General features: G+C 39.4%; 1 pseudogene; it reads left to right on the top strand.

Annotated features, from left to right (window-relative positions):
* The first annotated feature begins 5,515 nt into the window (after positions 1–5,515).
* LOC122640897 lies at positions 5,516–6,586 on the top strand (annotated as a pseudogene).

The raw sequence follows: 6,586 nt of genomic DNA, 5'->3' as shown, positions 1-6,586 counted from the left end.
AGGGGGGGAGTCTAGCGGTAGGGGTAGAGGTGTGATGGGAGCAGGGGTGTGATGGAAGCAAGGGTGCAATTGCACCAAGGGCAAGGGTTTAATGGGGGGCAAACAGGTGGGGAAATGTTTGCAACGACTGAGTGATGGGATGGGGGAGGTGTTCACAACAAGGATTGTCGTGATAGGCAATTAGCATGTACTCTATTGCAGTGCAACCTCTATTGCAGGGGGTATTACAATGGGCAGGTAGCAATGGCGGCAGCTAAGTAGAGGGAAGGAACGAGCAACAGGCGAATAGTAGGACCGAGACGACCAATGTAGGGTAGGGTGAACACAGCCAACAATAGAACACAAGAGGTCTTAGACTGGGGTGATTTTAGATTGGCTCTGATACCATGTTACCTATGGTATTATTGTGTATCTGTATTCATTATAGAGATGAAAATATATACATAGAATTTCCATCTAAACATGTTAATATAAGCAAGGAAGCTCTAAACAAGGAACATAATGTGCATGCAATATTACAATATAAATTAACCGTTAGATAGAAGTTACCAAAAGCCATTGTTTATGTTAATGTTTGCTATAATATTGACGTTCTGGACGTCAGTTTTAATGATAACATGTAAGATGCAACTGTAATATTGACTTTTTCTCCAATTGTTATATATTGATCACTCAAAAAGTTTCATTGCAACTGTTGTTGATCCCAACCTTCGCTGCTCCTTAAAAGTTCCATTAAGTCTGAATTTTTGTCAGTGACCTTTTTTACTTGCATTTGCCGCTGATTCAAATCCCACGGCTCGTACTCCACTGCTCAGCTCCAGCAATCCATCAACCGCAATCCACTACCTTTGCTGGAAACCTCCACCACCCACTTCTGCAACACCTAGCAGCCCCCATTTTGTCTACATGACACTAAATCAATTGCATTGTTGCTTATTAAGTCCATTTTGTCAACACGACTCTAAATCAACAGACCCACGTACCCACACTAAATCGACACCTAGCAGCCCCCATTATGTCTTGCTGCGTATTAGGCCCCTTTTTTATTTTTTTTTGGCTAAAGGATAATATCAAAAAAAAAGTAACCAGAAGAACAACCAAAAAAAATAGAAAAAACCAAGAACAGAAATAACCAGACCTCCACTTATGGCCTTGCCATCAAGCAAAGGAACCCAGCTGCAACTAGGAAAATTTGTATCTAGGCTAGACATGGCATCCGCCGCCAACTCATCCAAAATATGAGATTGAAAGGAAATCCCTAAATCCGAAACTCCAGACTTCGGTGCTTGCTTAGCGAGGTAACTTGCAATAGGATTAGCTTCTCTAAAACAGTGAGTTATCTTCCACGAAATAGAATCCAAATAAGATTGTAGGCAATACCATCTCTGTAACACCAACCAAGGAATATTATCATTCCGAACCGAGTCCAAAACCGCCATAGAATCAGACTCAATCCAGAGTGTTGTAACTCCCATCTCCTTAGTCGCCATCAGCCCAATGATTAACGCTTCGAACTCTGCAATAAAAATGGTGGTAACACCCAGGAACTTATTGTAAGCCCCCATTACCTGAGCCTAATGATCTTAAAAAATTCCTGCTGCTCCTGCTCGACCCGGATTGCCCATTGGGCTCCCATCAATTTTAAGCTTTGTCCATAAAAACTGCGGTTTACACCAAAATACCTCAAGGATCTCACCTCCCTTTGACGCTCTAACTTGGAGACCCAAATTACGGCAGCAAATCAACTCCTTGGGAGTTTTCTCTGCATTTATCATATCAACCTCATAGTCTCGAATTTCCTTTTTGACCATCTCCAAAAGTAGAGATTGATTAAACGGGGAACCATCATGCCTTCTTCTATTCTGCTCCTCCCAAATTACCGACACAATAATAACTGCTCCAACCGTCCAAACTTCTTTGAGATTTGTTAGTTTGGTTTTTCTCTTCCACCATTGCAGCAACCTCTCAAAATTATCGTGCGTACTCCAAGCAATTCCAAACCAATTCGTAATCTCCCTCCAAATCTTCTCAATAAAAGTGCAGCTTATAAAAACATGCTCAATCGATTCTGAATCCTTTTTGCACAGGCTGCATCTAGAAACCAAATGAACTCCCTTTTTCATAATAACATCATCTGTGGGCAACTTACCATGAACCTGACGCCATCCCAAGGTGGAGTGCCGTGGCTGTAAACATTTGCACCAGATAATATCTTCCCATGGTATTTTTGGGCATCTTTTCCTTATTTCCTCCAAAGCTGAAAGCGTAGAAAAATTACTTGATCTTGAAAGACCCCAGCAACACTTATTCCACACCTTTGCTTCCGGGATTAAAATATCTCTTATCTGATCAAACACCTCAGTAAGGCATCTAGATGAGACTTCCGGTAAAGCCCACTCTCCATTAATAATGAAGTCTCCAACTTTTACAGTGTTGTTACGAAACAAATCCTCCCCCAACTTAGTCAAATGTTTAACATAGTCCGCCCCTAGCCACCTATCTGACCAGAACTTGATAATTTTCCCATCTCCCAATATCCATCTTTCCTGCTCTTCCATAAAATTCCACATTCTCCTTATGCCAGGCCAAATTGGAGAAGCTCTATAACCCGGTCTGATGTTTCCCCATTTATTAACAAACTGATGCTTGAGAAAATTACAAGACAAAGAATTCTTCGATCTGATTTTCCAAGTAAGCTTGGACAACTTAGCTTTATTAACCTCCCTCATCCTTCTTATGCCCAATCCTCCTTCATCTTTCAGTTTGCACATTTTGTCCGAACTCACCGTAACAGCTTTTGACGTATCCACATCTCCTGTCCAAATAAAATTCCTCATCCATCTCTGTAACATTGAAATTATAGACGAAGGCCACCAGTAGATAGAAAAACTATGGTGAGGCATACCTGAAATCACAGATTTTACCAGCTCTACTCTACCAGCCATTGAAAGAAGATTTCCTTTCCACCCTGCAAGCCACCTTTTTACCCTATCCATCACTAAAAGCAGCATATCTTTTTTAACTCACCCTTTAAAAATTTCCACCCCCAGGTATCTCGTAGGGAACTTGCAATCTGGCATTTGTAGAAGATCCAAAATGGTCTGCCCCCTTTTTTACTTTTCTTTCCCATGGTATATTCAAACCACACACTCCCCAACCGATCTAACCAATTCCTTAAAAAAGAAAATCCTTTTTGAACCAGTCCACCAACCTTAAAAAATGGCTTCTTCTAGTTCTGATGCTACTCATCCTGTTTCCACTGTTCTCAATGGGTCCAACTATCCTTATTGGGCCCAAGCTATGTGCAGTTTCTTCAAAGGACAGAAATTGTGGCGCATTTTCATTCATAACATTAGTGAACTCAAGTAAGCAAAGAGTGAAGATACTTGATGAGCACATTTATATGTGAAATCTTAGGGCATAAAGCATACATTTTACCACATTGGACAGAGTTACTCGGTGCTTTCTTGTGCTTTTCAGGTTTTAAGTGAATTCTTGTGAAAATGGAGGAGATGATGCTAAGGAAATGTTTTTAATCTATTTAGAGGTGTTAATGGTTTGGATGCGTAGCTCATCGAGTCAGCTTCGTAACGGTTCCAACGGCACATGATTCCGAGTTGAAACGAAGAAGTTACGGCCGTTTCCGTAACGAAGCACGAAAATGGTCTATAAGGGTTTATTTGTAATTATTGACAGTCAGCCGGAGACAAAGTGAAGCAAAAGTTCCGATTCTAGGGGCTTTAATGCAATAACCAGAAGTTATATTTCCTGTACCCGAAAGATTCCATTTGGAGGGCTCTGGACAGTCCAATTTCAACTTGAGATATCTTGGGCTCCCGAACTCCAAATTGGACGAAATTTGGGTCTATTTTGGATGATTTTTCACAAGGAACACAATGGTGAGGCCTATATAAGCACCCCATGCTCCACGTTTTCTGAAGGACAGAATGGGTAGTTTATTTATTCTTGAAGGAATCCTAGTCATCACCCTTACTCTCTCTCTCCTCCAACCTCTCAAGGGCACTTCTGGAATTCTGCTTGGGATAGATTTATTTTGAAAGATATTCTCTCACCTATTGAAGGTTGAAAAGTCAAAGCATCTTTGATTTTATTGCTTGGAGAAGATATCTATAAAGAAAATGAAACACTTGTTATAATTGGAAGTTTACTTTTCTAGAAATAGAAGTTCTATGTAAACAATTTTCTCTTCTTGTTCTTTCTATTTTTTCCTTTTTTCTTAGGATTCAAGGCATTGTAAAAGAGGAAGGAGAAGAGAATATTCTCTTTTCTTAGGGAATATTTCCCCTACACTTCCCTCTTCTCTCTTCTCTTCTCTTCCCCCTATAAATACCCCTTGGCCTTTGGGTTGTAAGAAGGGAGTTTTTTAGTTCAGTTTTTAGTTCAATTTTAATTCAGTTTTTTAGTGTAATTTTTACTTCATTCACTTAGTGAAATTTTCTCTTCTTTTCCTATTTTTGGCTTAAGTTCTTAGTTTTGATTTCAAGTTCTTAGTTTTGATTTCATAAGTCTAGTTTAATGGTTGTAATAGTTTTAGTTTAAAGCTTCCTAGTCTAAGTTCCTATGTTGATGACAAGACATGGAGATTTAGAAGAGGAAGCTATGGTGAGTTTATTCAAGTATTCAAGCACATCAAGGTATCTCATTCTCTAAACCCTTAATCTCATTCTCCCTCTCCTCTATCTCTCTCTATCTTCTTCTTCTTCTCCCTCTATTTCTTTTTTTTTTTTTTTATATGGTTGTGATTTGTGGATGCACTTTTATTCCCTTATTCCTTTTTATGTGGTTATTATGTGTGGCTGCATTTTTATTCCTTTCAATTTGCGTTAGTCTGATAGGTTAAATGCTCATGTGTTAGGACGCCAATTTAATCCCTTAATTTTGTTAGATGCTTATGAGTTAGGATGCATTAATTTTCATTAATTTAATTAGTTTAATTTAACACTTTAATTTGGTTCACTTTGCATTACTTTTAAGTTAGTTAAATAGAGTGGCGTATATCTCCTCGTGTTCGACCCGTAGCTACGATTGACCCGTACGCTTGCGGTATTATTTTAACTCAAACAATACTCCTAAATTTATTGAGCCCCTTAAAGATTGGGATAGCAAAATTCATCAGATTCTTACTTGGATTCATATTCCATGTTAAGAATCATTATGATGGATCCATAGAGTGTTACAAAGCTCGTCTTGTGGCAAAGGGATTCACCAAAGTCTATGGCATTGACTATGAGTAGACCTTTGCTCTTGTTGCACGACGAACCACTGGTTGCTGCTTGTTCGCAGTTGCTGCTGTTTGCCATTGGCCATTATTCCAGATGGATGTTGAGAATGCCTTAATGGAGTTATTGAAGATGAAGTATACATGTAGCCACCACCAAACTATGATCATCATCCTCATCATGTATGCTACCTACGTCCAGAATTGTATGGTCTCAAACAAGCTCATCATGCTTGGGTTGCAAAGTTTAGTAGCACTAATTGTTAATTTTCCTTTACACCGAGTGCATATGATAATGCAATTTTTCTTCGTAAATCGTCAATAGGTACCATTATTGTTGTGCTTTACGTGTATGATATGATTATTACTAGCAATGATTCTGCTGGCATCTCAGAACTAAAATAGGTCCTCCACCGAAAATTTAAGATGAAGGAGATCTTGGATCGCTTAGCTATTTTTTGGGTCTCAAGATCTCATGTGGATCTAATGGATACTCTCTTTCTCAGGACAAGTATGCATCCGATCTCCTATCTCATGTCGGATTGACTAACAACAAGATTGCTTCTACTCCTCCTGTGAGACTAATGTCTAGTTGATACCTACTGATGGCACTCCGCTTCAGTATGAAACTCTCTATCATCAGTTAGTGGGGAGCCTTATATATCTCATAGTTACTTGTCATGATACTGCTTATGCAATACATCTTGTCAGTCAGTTTATGTCTGCTCCTTGCTTGGTCCATTATGCCGCCATGCTTCACATTTTACGATATGTCAAAGGTACACTATTCCATGGTCTACATTTTTCTACTCAATCCTCTTTAGAGTTATGTGCCTATTTTGATGTTGATTGGGCAAGAGACCCCACTGATCGATGATCCACTACTGGCTACTGCTTCTTCTTGGGAGATTTTCTCATCTCTTGGTTTAGCAAGAAGCAAACTGCTATATCTCGCTCCAGTATGGAAGCAAAAAATCATGCCATTGCAGACACAATCTTTGAACCACTTCGGTTATGGTGGCTATTCGAAGAAATGGGAGTGATACATTTTGATGCTACTAATCTTAATTGTGATAATAGAAGTGCCATCCAGATTTCTCACAATGATGTCTTTCATGCATACACCAAATATATAAAGAATGATTGTCACTTTTTGCGTCAATATCTTGTTCGTGGCACTCTTCACCTCGTACTAGTACGTTACATCTTCTGACCAGGTTGCCGACTTCTTCACCAAAGATCGTCTCCCAGGACTCTCTGACATTCTAGTTTCCAAACTCAACTTGGGATCGACTCTCTCACATTGAGTTTGAGGTGGGATGTCATTGTTAGCTGTAATATTGGCTT

This window comes from Telopea speciosissima, chromosome 9 (assembly GCF_018873765.1).
Source record: "Telopea speciosissima isolate NSW1024214 ecotype Mountain lineage chromosome 9, Tspe_v1, whole genome shotgun sequence".
Taxonomy (NCBI): Eukaryota; Viridiplantae; Streptophyta; class Magnoliopsida; order Proteales; family Proteaceae; genus Telopea; species Telopea speciosissima.
The sequence above is the reverse complement of the archived record's forward strand: the minus strand, read 5'-3'. Positions and strand labels throughout refer to the sequence as shown.